General features: G+C 47.2%; 1 pseudogene; it reads right to left on the bottom strand.

Annotated features, from left to right (window-relative positions):
* Positions 1–539: 539 nt before the first annotated feature.
* Positions 540–8,542, bottom strand: LOC115865553 (cytochrome P450 4F3-like; annotated as a pseudogene).
* Positions 8,543–16,315: the final 7,773 nt, after the last annotated feature.

The following is a 16,315-nucleotide window of genomic DNA, read 5'->3' as shown; positions in this document are numbered from 1 at the left end:
TGGGACTGGTAGCTGTGCTGGCCACTGAATCGAGCCTTCAGTCAGGCAAAATGGTTTGAATACAACCTACCTCCTGCATCCTTGACACTTTGCAACAGGGAGCACGCTAGCTTTCCATGTATCCATTCCAGAGATGGGCATTATCAGAAGGTAACATAATGCAATGTAGCATGCCTCAAACTTTGTGTTAACATCAACTATAACGGGGGCAGGGGGGAGGCATTGGTTAAAATGTCCATCACACACTGACATACTGCCAGGACTGGTACTGTTAACCGTGGTGAAGAAAACCCAATATCCGTCTCCCGAACCTTACTCCCCATCATCCAACTCTGTCCCCTGACTGCTTACCATTACCTGCCCACACATACTCCATCTGTTGGAACATTTCTCCCAAATGATGTCCCATTTACATCCAGCATCTGCCAGCTCTTGTAAGACTAACAGACTCATGAAGAAAAGCTGGTTAAGAACCAGGAAGGAGAAAAGGTTGATATGTGGGGGGGGGGGGGGGGAAGGGAGTAATCCCATCATTCCTATCAGCACTCACATTTGATGTCCAGTTGCTTCAGTTCATTCTGCATCTGACATATGGACAGCAAGAGTGGGGGGAGCAAAGTGATATGTTCTAGACATTTGGACCACTTCTTGGTTCTTCCTCCCACCCTAAAAATCCTCCAGGCTGAGAGGGGGAAGATAGTTTACTTCTAAAATCCTGCTGACCAGGAATGCAACCCACCCACCCCTGCTACTCCTTCTCTACCCTAGCCCCGTAAGACCCATGTCTGTAGACTGAAGACTATGGGCCTGTTTCCTTCTGATCCCAATGGTCTGGTCACCTCACCCTTGGCAAGGACCAAACCAAGGATAATGAACCACAGAAACAGCGTCAAGGTCGTTGCCAGGCAACAAGACTTCCAGAGCTCATCCCGGGGCAGCTTTTCATTATGCTGAGCAGTGGGCGATGGGTCTAGGACCGATATACACAGACTCACAAGGGTGCTATGATAGTCAAAGCTTCTAGGACTGGGGAGTGAGGAGGTTGAATCACTCATCACTTTAGGGGTGAGATGACGAATGACCATGAGAGTCCAGGAGGGGTCCCAAGGGTTATGAGGACCCTAAGCTTCCTCTACGCACTATCGGTCAAACTACTCAAGTGTACCTAGTACCCAGCACATGAGAGTGGATAAAGATACTTTACCCTGAGATTCTTGACTCACCTGATTACCTGGGCATGGGCAGAGATTCTCCCCCACTGGTGTGAGGTCTTGTGAAGCCTGCCACCCACTGTGCCTGCTCCATCACCAACATGCCATTCACCTCAGAGAAAAGTTACTCAAACTTCTAAACTTCCATTTCTTCATCTACAAGCTGGGTGTAATAACAGACTTTAGCTGCCAGGGTGGTTCTGGTGATTAATTGTGTTCATATGAACACAATATATGCCACTTACTATGCCACCAGAAACTCTGTGTGTTATTATAGGACATTCAACCTCAGGCTTGAGAGTCTGGACTCTGGACAATAGGAGAATTCTTGCCATGGAACTCTTGTAAGACAAGAGACATATACTGAGTCACTACTGTGTGTCCAGCACTGTTATTAGGCCCTGGGGACACAGAGGTGAATCACGCCCAGTCCCACATGCATAGTCCAGCAGCCAAAGCACGATGTGAAAGGCTGTGATGGAGACATCTACTGGTCACTAAGGGAAAATGTGGAGGAAGAAATGTTCACCCAGGGAATGAAGTTTTTGTTTTTTTTTTAAAGCATGGATCATTCTTTTTTTAATTTTATTTATTTATTTATTTATGGCTGTGTTGGGTCTTCGTTTCTGTGCGAGGGCTTTCTCTAGTTGCGGCAAGTGGGGGCCACTCTTCATCGCGGTGCGCGGGCCTCTGACTATCGCGGCCTCTCTTGTTGCAGAGCACAGGCTCCAGACGCGCAGGCTCAGTAATCGTGGCTCACGGACCTAGTTGCTCCGCGGCATGTGGGATCTTCCCAGACCAGGACTCGAACCCGTGTCCCCTGTATTGGCAGGTAGATTCTCAACCACTGCGCCACCAGGGAAGCCCGGGAATGAAGATGTTTGAAAACATGTGATTTCAGAGAGAAAAGTCAGAGAGTGGAGGGGAAGTTCACTTACTGAATATGTGCTAACTGGCAATATCTGCGCTCACACATTGTTGCTAATTATCTCAGAAATCCAGGTTTCTGTCCCAAAAGCCTGCAACTGTGTCCTGCTACCCATGCTGAGTACTAGATCCTGCCTCAGAGCTCTGCTCCTATTCCCACTAAGCAGTAATGACAGAATCCACAAAAATATTTTCTCTCTTCCCCAGCCAGGGAGCAAGGCCAATGAGAGGGGCTCATAAAAACACCAGGAGGACTTGCACTCACCATTCAATCTCCTTAGGCTCACGGTTCCTGAGGAGCTCTCCCACCTCCTGCTGGCAGCGTTCCTGGTATTCTGGGTGCTTTACAAGGTTGCACAGGATCCAGGAGAGGCCGCTGGCTGTGGTGTCATGGCCTGAAGAGCATCCAGAAAGGCTTGGATATCTGGGCTACTTCAGCACCAGAGGGTGGACAGCACCTTCACAGTAAGGCCCATGGGGAGGATAGGGAGGGATGGCGTGGTCCAGGGTCCACACACCAGGTCCCTGGGATGGAGAGACACATGTCTCCTCTGTAGTCCCACACTGGGACCCTCACCCTCAAACATGAAGGTGTCAGCTTCAGCTCGGATATCTTCGTCTGACAATCCCTTCCCATCTTCATCCTGGAGAGAAAGCAAGATCCGCAGAATCACACTAGCACTGAGGTCTCTGAGCCTAAACTGGGAAAATCTCTGAACCTCCATCATCCACCCAGAACCCCAAGCCCACCCTGAAATCCTAGACTTCCCTCTGTCACCAGAGGCCCCACCCCGTAGGTCTCCTCCTTGATCTCCTCGTCTCCTGTGTTTTCCCTGGTGAAAGGAATCAATGATTCATAAATATTTTCATGTTTCTTCATGATGAGGAATTTCTGAGAAAAAAGTTGCTGGTAACCTGGGTTACGGGATGATTGAATGGCAACTTGCCTTGGAAGCTAGAGATTGAGCATTGCCCCAAAGCCATTTGCTCACATGCTAGGATAGTAAATACAGAGATTCTTTATGTCTCCTGGAGATAAGGAATGGGTTATAAACCTATAGAACCTATAGACTTTGCCTTCTCACCAAAGAGTATTTGTTTAAGCTCCAGAACAATCTCTCTCTCCTCTTCTCTTCTCTTCTCTTCTCTTTCTTTTCTCCTCTCCTCTCCTCTCCTCTCCTCCCTCTCCTCTACTCTCCTCTTCTCTTCTCTTCCCTTCTCTACTCTCTCCATATCTCTATCCCTATCCCTATCCCTATCCCTACTCTCCATACAGAAGAATGGGCAGATATATCAGCTGTCCTGTATAAGTTCCAAAGTTCAATATCTGGAGGTAATTCTCCTGTGATGCAACCATGGCTTCATGGACAGGTAGAAGCAGCATGGAGCCCTCAAGAGAATTTGGGGATGGGGAAAAAGAGCTAAATTCCACTCTGGCTACTGTTACTGCTGGGAGAAATAAATGCTCTGCTCTGATCCGGGGTTCTGTATGTATACAACAACAACAACAACACACACACACACACACACACACACACACACACACACACACACGTAGACTAACTTATTAACTTGGAAGTAGAGTAAAATCTCAGGCCTCCAAGTTTCAGACTCAGCCATCCCCTGCAGGGGGATTCCACACACTCACCTCTAAAACTTATCCCTGACCCATCCCTCCCTCAAGCACCTCACATGGCTCCCCAGTACCCTCTGCCTCCCGTCCAAGCTCTTTGATCAAATCGAGGTCAATTCTAATACTTCTACTCAGATACCAGAGGAGCCTACCTTGGTCAGCAGGAGCACATCAATGAAGTCTAAGGTCTTGGCCTTAGCCTTGGCCTTGAGGAAGTCATCAATGCCTTGACTGGGGAGGGTATGCTGCCACTCCCGGATAACAGCATCTGTGAAGTCGTGAACCAGGCGGCAGGCCCTGCGGAAGCACCGCCCGTCGGGGGTGAGGTAGTACAGGAGGTCTACGTTCAGGAAGATCTGCTGGTGCCGCTTTGCCACTAGGGCACTGAGCTCCAAGATGGCAGCGATATATTCACTGGGCTTCCTGCAGGATGAGAACATGAAGGAAGCCAACAACATAAAACACCTGAAACCCAGAAGCCAGGAGCCACCTCCCTTCAGGAAACTGAGTCTCCAAGAACAGATGGCCCACAGACACAGTGTGGGGAGGAACCAGGACATGAGACTCTCCAGACTCTTCTCTCCTACATCCCATCTCTGTGAGCTGCCTCCATGCCCCAGGCACCCAGAGCACAGCTTAGATATCATGCTTCTCCCCTCTGTCTCTCAGCCAGTACCTGCCCCTTCTCCTTCCCCAAACTGACCACACGGCTCAGAACTTATCCTCTGCTAGCTGGTCAATGGCCCAGTCCCTTCTCTATTCTCCTTACATCCAATGTCAACACCGTCCACTGTCTACATTATGGTCATTTTTCTCTTGAGTCAGATGTCCAAGCTTAGCTTTGACCACAACCCTCATTTGATCAAACACCTTCCATGGCTCCCTGGAAACCTCGGAATAAAGTTCATATCTTCTTTGTCTGGCTTCAGAATGTCCTTAAGATATAACCCCGCCCACTCCTCCAAACTTATTTCCATGGTGTCTCCTCACGGTTGCACACACTTTGATCGTTCTAGGCTCCTGGCCTTTATCAAACAGTTCTACCTACCTGAAATGATCACTCCTCTTTCCCTTTCCCTGTCTTTCAATATCGAGCTTTGACCCACCTCCTCCAGGAAGGCCCTCCTGATTTCCCTGGTCAGTCCTCCCTCCCCCATCTACTCCCTTGGATCTATGGCTCATGTACCCAGGCCCTGGGCCAAGGCTCACTCCTGGCAATTGCCGTCGAAACTGAAGACGCATTTCTGCAGACTGTCCAGGGTCATGAGGCTGATGTGTTCAAACATGTCCAGATGGGTGTGGCCCTCCGTGACTAAGCGCTGCCACTTGGCCTGGACAGAGAAGGGAACAGGGTTAGGACTGGGAATTGCCTCCTCTGAGCCCCTACCCAATCCCAACCACCTGATGGCCTCCCCCAGACCCTGCGTCTTGGCCCCAGGCAGCCATCCCCAGGGAAGACCAGGCTTGGGTAGGAGTAAAAGTTGTTACTGTTAGGACATGAAGTCCCCATGGCTCGGAGTTAGGAGATGTGGGTTTTTGATCTTGGCTCTTCCTTCTACACTCTGTGTATCCTTGGTAAAGTTAATGAATAAAGTAAGTGCACAACAAATGTTAGCTTTCATCATCATCATTTTTATAAATTAATTAGGAAAATATCCTCTATATGGAGAGAGGTTGTCTTCCATGCGCCCTGAGCACCCCTGCCCTTTAATGCTGGGTATGCCAAAAAAAATTGCAAGACTCCTATATTCTTTACCTGGGCCATTTCTCAGAGTTGTATTTGTAGAAAACAGCCTCGAGGAGTGAGGTTATGTCTCCCCTTGGACAAATATCAAGCTCGCTTCTAATAACTATAAAAGTCACAGAGTCCCTAAACCTATACGCCTCCCTGCTATAACACACATGCTACATGACTGGCATCTATAGAAGCCCACCTGTGTCATCCGCATGGGATTTGGTGACTTGGAGGAAGAACGCAAACCAACGAGAAGCACGTGCTCTTTGTTGCGCTGAGGGTAATAAACTGTCCTTGGTTTCTGACCCAGGAGTCTCATGTCTTCTGGCCAAATCGACGAAACAGTAACAAGCTCACTTGCAGCTCCCAAGTATGAAAAAAATCCCAACCTTCACTGTGTGTGTGTGTGTGTGTGCGTGTGCGTGTGTGTGTGTGTGTGTGTGTGTGTGTGTGTGTGTGTGTTTACTTACCACTGGTATCCATTCATTTCCCAGGCCAGTTCATTTCCTGGAACCACTGTCTTGGGCAGTGGTCTTCCCCACCCGAGGCTATGACCCCCAGCCCCTTGACCCCCAGCTTGGCACCTTCTGTCAAGAGCCTCTTATCCCATACAACTTCCTCTGCCCTCCTCCTGGGAGGCCTTTTTCCCTGGCTCGACCTCTGAACGAGGGGAGGCTGGGCTTAGCTGAGTCAGCCAACTCCCACAGTCTCTTTACCTCCTCCCCACCTGGCAGCTGTCCAAATAGATGGTGAGAAGAAGGGAGCTAGACCGTTATTGAGAGAGGACTGTAAACCAGCTCAGGGTCACAGTGTGAAAATTAGATCCTCAGGGCTCGGCACCTCCCATGTTAACAAGTTAGGGGGTGGGCAAAGGTGACTCTGGATGCCAAGTTCACAGCCAGCCCTGCCCTTCCAAGGCCAGGGTACAGCAGGTAAAAGCATGAACATTCAGGTGCCAGGTGAGCAGGGCAAACATCTCCGGTGCTCATTTCCACATGTGGGCCAGGAGGACGTCATACACCATTTCTTGGCATAGAATCAAAGAAAGCTCAGAACCACGAAGCCTCTGGCCTCTGGGGCACACAGCCTGGCAGGAGTTCGAGCCCTGCCTCCAAGCAACCGAAAGCCTGGATTGAGACATGACTGCTGGGAGCAGAAACAGAGACTCCAGCCTGGCTGGGGGTTACCTGCATCAGCTTCAGGGGATAAAGGCCCCAATCGGAAGAGGGCACCTGGAGACAGGAGGGGTAAGGCTGTGAGGGGCTGAGAGAACAGGGTCCACACAGGGAAGAGCAGAGCTGGGAGACACTGAGTGGGCAACCTCACTGTGACTGTGGGCTGTCCCGACCCTCTCTGGGCTCAGTCTTCCTATCTGGGAAATGGGACCTCAGATGAAATCCTGAGAGGTGGACAGCGGAGGATTGCATGGAAAGATGGGAAGAATCAGGAGCCCCAAAAAAGATGGAGTGAAGGAAAAGGGCTGGCAGTTAGTATTCTTGCTATTGTATGCCAGTACTCCACATAAAGTAAACCTAGTCTGTGCAGACAACTGTATGTCAAGAGGGCCTACTGTGTGCTGGGTACCTCAGAAAAACATGCCCCCAGTGTGTCAGAAACTCTACATAAATTGTGCCTACTAGGTTCCAGGTATGCTACAGAAAGTGCATCTACTGTGTGCCAAGTACTCTGCATAAATCTTGTCTACTTTATGCCAGATGTTCTACATAAAGCACACCTACTATGTGCCAGGAACCCTATGTAAAGCGTACCTACTATGTGCTGGGTACTCTGTAAAATGCACCTACTGTGTGCTGGACTCTCTATGTAAAGTATGCTTACTCTGTGCCAGGTGCCCTACATAAAGCACACCTACTGTGTGTCAGGTACTCTACATAAAGTAATCCTACTCTGTGAGAAGTAACTTTACATAAAGCATGCCTACTATATGCCAGGTCCTCTACATAAAGTGTAACCACTCTACATTGGGTACTATACACAAATCCTGTCTCCTGTATCCCAGGTGTTCAACATAAAGCATGCCTACTGAGTGCCCAACGTACTATGCAAAGAGCATCTACTATGATCTGGGTGCTACATGAAGCATTCCTACTGCGTGCCAGATATCGTACATAGAATACTCTGTGTGCCGGGTGCTCTACATAAAGTAATCCACAGATGTTCTGCCAGCAAGATAATATATCACCCTCCCCTCAGTGCTCTGGGCCAGAACCCTGGGATCAGGCAGAGAGACGCAAGTGATAGCAAGAGGAAAGATACCTATTTAACAGAAGAGCAAACTGAGGCTCAAAGAGAACAAGCCTCTAACCTAAGTTGCAGAGCTGGAAGGTACCCAGGTCTGTCATATCACCAAGCCTAAGCCTCTTCCCTCTGCCAAGCTGCTCCCCTCCCAACCATAAGGGACAATGCCCTATTAATCCAGGGGCATTTATAATGGTGGAATCTCAGGCCATACGGTGACCCCAGTGGGGAGATGCCTTGAGGTCCTTGTGTCATCAGTTGGATCATCTTCCCACATCCAGGATGCACCACCCAATGGATCTAGAGCTCCCCTCCTGGCCCCCTCTGGATCCTGTCCAGAACTGCCCTGTGGGGTGGTCTCCGGTGACAGAGAACTTGAAGGGTGGGGCTCCTGGCAGAGCTACTGAGCAGGAGAGTGGGGGAAGGACAGTCTTCCTGACACTGGTAGGATGCTGGGGAGACCCCGAAACTCCTTCCACCTCGACACTGGCTGGGGGATTCAGGTGGAGGATCCTAAAGCCCTCAGTGTGGTGGGGTGCACCCTCCCCCTAGAATCTCGTCCCCCTTCGCAGGGGTAGACTTTGCCTCCTGGCAGGTCCATTTCACATCAGGGTCAGGCAGACAAGGCCATAATATAATAAATCAGGCAGAGTCCTGGGACACAGAGGAGAAAGAGCCCCAGTGCCCAGAGAGGTTCAGCTCACTTCAGACCTACTGTGTGCCGGGAATAGGCAGGCAGGCAGCCTAGAGCAGGAACCGCAACCACCGCACCCGCATTTGCCAACATAAGTCACTAAGCTGTTTTAAGTCTTTAAAGTATATGAACATTTTTTTTTCATTTTACAGATGAGAAACTGAGACTGAAAACTACACGAGTGAATCACCCAAAGTCACACAGGTGATGGAAACGGGCTGTGCCCCAGACTTCACACTGCGTACCCTGAACCATGAAACTCTCCCTTCATATCTGTAAACGGGCATTTCATGAGCACCACCTCCCAAGATGGTGGGAATCATTAAAAGAGACAATGCATGGAAAACACGTAAGACAGAGGAAGAGCTCAATAAATGCAAGTCATTGTTATTGTTGCTGTTGTTGTCGTTGTTGATGTAATCATCCAACAGCCCTGCAAGATCAATTTCATGAGCCCATTTTTACAGAAGAAGAGCCGGAGATTCAGAGAGGTGAAGCAACTTGCTCCAGCCTCCCAACAAATTAGGTAAATATGACAGTACAGGTGACAGCAAAGCCTGGCACATAGTACGTGCTCATTAAATATCTGGGGAAGAGAGAAAGGTTTGCAGCAGGGGGTTTTAAGGTTCTGGTGCTAAAATTGTGTTCCTCAAACCTCCACCATCCCACCATCTGCATCACCTGACAGTTTGCAGTAAATGCAGAATCTCACATCCCCACCCAAAATACTGACTCAGAATTGCATCTAAACAGGTCTGCAGGGGAACTGTGTGCACTTCTTCAAGTTTTAGGAAGTGTTGCTTTAAGACTCCTGAGTCTGGATTCTGCAAAGGAGGCAGGGAGCACAATGCCTTCACCCCTCTAATTCTCAGAGGGCTTTTTCGGTGATAAAATAAAGAGAAAAATCTATACCTTCCAGAGCTGTTCATACATACAACCATGATTACTGATCATTTATTATGTACTGGACACTATTTTAGGCACGAGGAATGCAGTAGTGAGCACTGCAGACCTCTTCCTGCTGTCAAGGGGCTTACATCTTGTGAGGAGATGGGTGGTGAGCGATAAATAATCAATGACTTGTCAGACAGTGGTGAGTTATGTGCCTGGAGAACATCCTACCTTAGTCCAGGGGTCGGGGTGGGCAGAGACCTGAATGAGGAGGGAGAGACTCCAAGAACAGACACTGGGTGGAACACCCAGGCTACACAGAAAGACGAGCGGTTTTTGACCCTGGAGCTAACATGCGAGATCATGCAATTGCTCCTTGGGGAGGCCAAAGTGGCCAGCAAATTCTGGCCCCATATGGAAGCTATAAGCGGGTTTGGAGCTTTCGCTAACTGTGACCAGATACTCAAACCCTAGCAGGTCTCTGCAGCCATTACTAGGGCAGGGTCTACCTCTGGTTCCTAGATCAGGTGGTAGTGATAAGGACAGAGTAGGTTAGTTGCACAGCTAGTTCAGAAATCCTACTAGGGGAAGATAGATAGAGAAGGACTTTGGGAGATCACCGTAAGTTAGACATCAACCAGGAAATGCCCAGAACATCTGGTAGCTAAACAACAAGCGTAACACTTTAAAACGAAACAGACTTACTTAGGTCACTAATCTATATGATTAGGAACGAGGTGTACCACAGAACAATGGTAACAAGACTGCATTGGCCTTGTGAGGTCTGCAAGACAATGGACCCTGAAAAACTGCTTTCTTGCAGGTAGCTTACATAGGAATATGGGGGAAAGGTGAAAGAAACTAGGGGAAAGGTGACATTATACTGAAACCTGAGATGACTCACCATAAATTTGTATATGTTGCCACCCTTCTGCTCATTTACATAGCTCTATGACAGTCCCAGTTGGGCCATATAGGGTCAAAAACTCCCCCACCCGATATGTAGGAGGAGTTAATGATGAAAGCTTGATGTCTACTCAAAAAATGAGGAAGAAGGTGGTCTTCTCCCCATCCCCACTTTTCTTTCATTTATAAAAACTACTTAGTTGTCGGGACAGTTGCCTCTCACTGAATTCTTTCTGCACTGAGACAAAAGAACCTATGTTTCAGTAAGTCCTGACACAAGGTGTGTGGTTTCAGTAGAAGGGGAAAGGGAACCAGCACTGGAGCAGGAAACCATAGGTGGGGACCTTCTGTTCATCATTGGGGATGTTCTAGAGCATCATCAAACAAGTAATATCCCAGATGCCAAATCACACAAGCCTGCCTTATGGAATGTCCCCCAGCCAGTGCTGGAAGGAGGGGAGCCACTCACCCCCTGCCCCTTCTCCAGTGGTCCTTCCACCCAAACCCAGAGTCAGGCAGTGGGCAAGCCTGTGCCAGACCAGCGACGGTGGTCACTGTGAGTCACTAGCTTGGGCACAGCCCATCAACCCTTTAAACCTCACTCTTCATGTCTGTCAAATGGGCCTGATAAAACCTCACAGAGAGTTGCAAGCGTCCTATTAGACACAGGCAGAGAGAGTAGGGAAAAGTATGTTTCAAAATAGTATGTGCATAAAGTTTGCATTTATAAACAAAACTTACAAATGTTTGTGTGTGTGCACATGTGTGTATATGCATTGAAAAAAAATCCAGAAGAATCCACATGTCACGGTGGAATTGGAGGAAGTAGAATCGGAGTCTCTATAACTAAAACACAATTTAAGAAATAAGGATTTGGCACAGTGAGGAACACATAACTGGCACACAAAACAGATGAGCAGTTATTTTGTGTCATCATAAAGACACGCCTCCCAGGAATCCACGTGGGGTCTCTAGAACAAGCATGCAGGCTGCCTGCTGGCTGGAGTTTTACCTTTCCTTTCCTCAGCTGTTAGGAAGGAAAGGAACAAGTTCTGGATTCAGCAGAACTAAGTTCAGATCCCAACTCTGCCATTTCCTGGCTGTGTCACCTTGGGCAAGTCAATTGTCCTCTCTAAGCCTCATGTCCCCCTCTGTAAATGGAGAGGTGGATTTATACCTCCCAGGTAGTTCATTACTCAACAGCAAACTGTGCTTGACCACCCAATCTGTACCAGGCACACTGCTGGGGCCCAAAACACGAGATGAACAAGACAGACAAGGTCTCTGGATTATGTGCTCATGTCTCATGGGAGAAGCCAATTGGAAATAAGCACGTCAGGTGGTGGCAGAAATGAAGGAAATGAACAGCATGAGACATGCTAGAAAGTGACCAAGGGGGCTGTTCTGGACAGGGCAATCAGGGAGGGCCTCCCTGAGGAGGTGGCCTTACTACCGAGTCCAAGCTCATACTGCTTGATGCATGACAGGCATCAAGAGGAGTTTTGGGGCAAGGAACGGTAACCTTATTCCGAAAGCCAGAAGACCAAGGAATTGGTGGACTAGTGTCCCAAAGAACCATTCTAACCAAGATAGAATTCAGGCTTCTTTCATATTAAAAGGGGGGTTGGGGGTGTGACAGGTTGTTGCAGGCTTCTTGATGCCGGAATCCTTTGCTCTTGCAGCTGTCTACAGAGGTCCAGTCACAATGTTCCTGTAAACCTCTAATAAAACAAATGTTATTCTTTGTGCCACAACTTTTTATCTCTATATGAATAAAAAGTTTTATACCTTTAAAAGTCAAGCCTGGGAGGCACAGCATTGAGAATGGCTAGCATGTACATTTCAGGCTATAGGCAACATTCTTTTACAAAGGTGCAGAGCCAGCACTGACTAAGCACAGGCAACAGAGTACAAAGGTTAGAGACAAAGGACTAGATCCAATGTGGAGTCAGGTTTGTTCTTCCCAGTTTTAATAGGAGTCTGGCCACCTACCTGCAGCCCGAGTCAGATAAGGAGATGATGTTTGGTCAATGGAAGGCACCTGCAGGCAGTCGGAGGGGATTAGAGGACAGACATCCATCCTCTGCCAAAGGCCACTGCTGCTTTCAGCTTCAGCTAATCCCTCTGGGTTCCAGGAACAGCTACTACCTGGCCTGGGGGTGGTGTCAGCTCTCAGCTGGTGCTAGCCCCCAGGGGGCTATACTAGCCTTGATGGTTTCCCTTGGCCCACTGTTAACTGAAATAAAAAATGCACAACGTCAGAGCAGTGAGATTCAGTTTTATTCAGGGACATTACTGAGGACTGTCGCCCAGGAGACAGCCTCTCAGATAGTTCTGAGGAACTGCTCCAAAGAGGTAAGGAAGGAGGTCAGCATATATGTGATTTTGGCTAAGGGGTATGTGCAATCCAATATACAGCATGGTAGTCGTCATGAGGAACAGATTTCTCAGTAATTTTAGTACTTTTCTAAGCATGGGAAGATGCAAGAATTCAGGCTCATAAAATTTTTCCTAAATATCTAAACTATCTAAAGGTCTGTTTTCCCAATGTGCAGAGTGCCTCATCCTGGTCTCTGTCCTGAATTAGCAACTGCAGTGGCTAATGATTTAATCCTAGTAGAACTAGATGGCAGGCAACATTCCTTATTTACACAGTCAATACTTTGTAAATGCCCCCTACTTAATGCCACTCTCATGTAGCCCATCTGAGGTCTCTGCCGGGGCCTGACTATTACATTCTGCAAAGGGATGGGACACCTCAGCAATCCAGTTATGTGAGTGTCGATGTTTGTGTAGGCACAGAAAAAAATTGAAAAATTATACCCAACACCTGGAATGGGAGGGCAGAGTAGGAGGAAGAATGGTTCTGCTAAATGTCTACATTTACCCAACTGTTTCCTTTTCTTAGATGAAGCCTGCAAAGTATTTTTCATTATAATTACTAATCTATGTAATTACAAATTATATATTTATATATTGTAGATTTATTATTTATTCATTTTCTTTATTTTTGGCTGCATCGGGTCTTAGTTGAGGCATGCAGGATCTTCGTTAAGGCTCATGGGCTCTTCGTTGCGGCACTCGGGCTTTTCTGTAGTTGTGGCGCGCAGGTTCCAGAGCTTGTGGGCTCTGTAATTTGAGACACACAGGCTCTCTAGTTGAGGCACGTGAGCTCAGTAGTTGTGGCGTACAGGCTTAGTTTCCCTGCAGCATGTGGGATCTTAGTTCCCTGACCAGGGATTGAACCCGCATCCCCTGCATTGTAAGGTGGAATATTTACCACTGGACCACCAGGGAGGTCCCACAAATTATATTTCTTTTTAAAAAATGCTTAGTGTTACATGCTTGCTGCATGCTTAGTGCCATGCCTGGCATGCAGCAGCACTCAAAATATACGACCTGTGAGAAGCCAGAAGGCATCGTGGTTAAGAACAAGGACTCCAAGTACCAGGGTTCAAATCAGGACCAGCTGAGGTACTTTGGCAGGTGTCTTTACCTTTATGTGCCTCAGTTTTCTTGCCTGAAAATTGAGGGTTTTGACAAAGTGTTGTGAAAATCAAATGAATTGAAATGAGAAAAGTGCTAACGGCACTCCCTGGCTCAGGGTTAGCACCAAGCATGAATAATTGGCATTTTCTCTTATTTTGTGACAGAATGAGGACAGGGCACCAACCATAAGCCCTAAGCCCCCCTGGCAGAGACATCAGCTATCTTGCAATCTAGGAACATCCCCTGTTCTTTTCCTCCTCCCTTAACAAGGAAGAGGCTCCCAGGAGAGGAGTAAGCGCTGGGCTTGGGGTAAGATGGCTCATGGTCAAACCTGGGCTTTGCCACTCTCCACCTGTGTGACCTTGGGCAAGTGACTTGCCCTCTCTGTGCCTCACATTCCTTCTCAGCAGAAAGGGAATAATAACAGGCCTTTGGGGATGGCAGGAGCAACTTTATGTGTGTGTCTTAGTTTGCATTCTCTGGAAGTAGACCCCAGTGCAAGGATTCAAGTGCAAATACTTTCTTTGGAGGTGATCCTGAGGCAAGAATTCAACTGCAAGTTGTTTCTTGGGGAGGTAATCCCAGGAAATGCCAGTTGAACACTGTGGAAGTGAGACTGGGAAGGGAAGGCAGCAGGAAAAGGGTACTTTAGCCAGAAAGCTCACACCTGGGGGCACCTGGGGCTCAGTTCCCCTGGGGGACAGCAGAGAACACACACCCACCAGTCCTTAGTCAGAGCTGCTTACAAGGGCATTACTTCTGGAGAATGTCCTGCCTGCACTGCACGGCTGAGGTCTGGGGACAGGGCCAGAGGCCTCCCACAGTAGTTGTTGCAAGGAACACAACTGGTGCAGATAGTTACAGCAGTTCAGTGACTTCAAAACACATACACTCCCACCCTTACCAATATACATACACCCACACATGCACACAATTGCATATACACTGTGTGCACGTGGTCACACACAAGCACAATTACATGCACCCACATGTGCTTGCAGTTAGATACACACTCTTACACCCATGTTCATGTAAACACACACGCATGCACGTGCACACATACATGCATGTACGTGCACACGCAATTACATACGTACACTCACATATACACATGCTCACACGTGTGTGCACACAGTCACACGTACACTTACACACAATCACACACAGTCACATAGCCACACACACACACATTGAACTAATGGAGACCAAATTTCTTAGAGCCTGTTGTTTCTGAATCTTCCAGCAGAAGGAGCCTCCAACACACTCAGGAGAGGAACAGACACCCCCACAGCAGCCAGTGACTGGACCAGGCCTGGGGTGTGTATAGAGAATTAAACACACAGGTGCAGCAGCATCTGGGGCCCCACAGGCTCCATGCCTCCCCTCCTCCCTCTCTCTCATTCATTCACTATCATGGCCCTTAGTGGAAAGTCAAAGCCCTTTTCTAGTGAAAGAGGAGACATTTGACACCCAAGTATGGATAACTCTTGAAGGGGTTAGCTCCATGGTGGGGGAAAAAAATCATGTATTAATTGATGGGAAAATGGGGTCAAGGGAAGGTTTTTTTTTTTTAAGATTGAGGTAATAAAAACATTATTTTTATTATGATGAAAATGATCCTATAGACTTCAGGATACATGGTCAACATACAAAAATTAATTCTATTTTTATATTCCAGAGGTCAGCAAACTATGGTCTATGGACGAAATCTGGCCTATGGCCTGTCTTTGTAAGATATGCAAGCAAAGAATTGTTCTATATTTTTAAAGGATTGTAAAAGAGGGGGAGGAAGAGGATAAGGAGTTCCTGAATATGGCCTGCAGCCAATAAAGTATTTCTTATACGGGTCTTCACAGAAAAAATATGCCAACCCTGCTGTACAATAGCAATAAACAATTGGGGAATGTTTTCATATACCATTTTTCAAGTGTCATTCACCACAAAAAGTTGAATACTCAGGTATAAATCTAACAAAATATGTGCATGATTTCTAGGATGAAAATTTCAAGACACTGGTGAAAGAAATCCAACAAGACCCAAATTAGTGGAGAGATATACAATGTTCACGGAGTGAAAAACTCAATATTGTTAAGATGTTAAGTCTCCTCAAATTGATCTACAAATTCAAGAAGTCACAATCCCAGGAGGACTTTTTGTAGAAATAGAGAAGCTGATCACAAAATTTACATGAAAATGCAAAGGACTTTAGAATAGCCAAAATTTTCTGAAAAGGAAAAATGTAGTTGAAGGATTTACAAGACCCGTTTCAAGACATACTATAAAACAACAGTAATCATGACGGTGCAATATTGGTCAAAGACTGGACATATAAATCATTCGAACAGAATAGAGAGTCCAGAAATTAAAAAAAAAATCATGCAGGGCAAATCAATGCACAAAGTATAGCCTTCTCAATAAATGGTACTGGAAAAATTAGATACCCACATGCAAAATTAAAAAGTCAACACATACCTCACACCTTATACAAATTTAACAGAACTAAATGATGTAAAATTGTAAAGTTTTTAGATGAAAAAATAGAAAAGCATCTTTGTAACCTTAGTTTAGAC

The sequence above is a fragment of the Globicephala melas genome, chromosome 3 (assembly GCF_963455315.2).
Source record: "Globicephala melas chromosome 3, mGloMel1.2, whole genome shotgun sequence".
NCBI classification, from domain to species: Eukaryota; Metazoa; Chordata; class Mammalia; order Artiodactyla; family Delphinidae; genus Globicephala; species Globicephala melas.
This window is presented reverse-complemented; position numbering and strand designations above follow the sequence as displayed.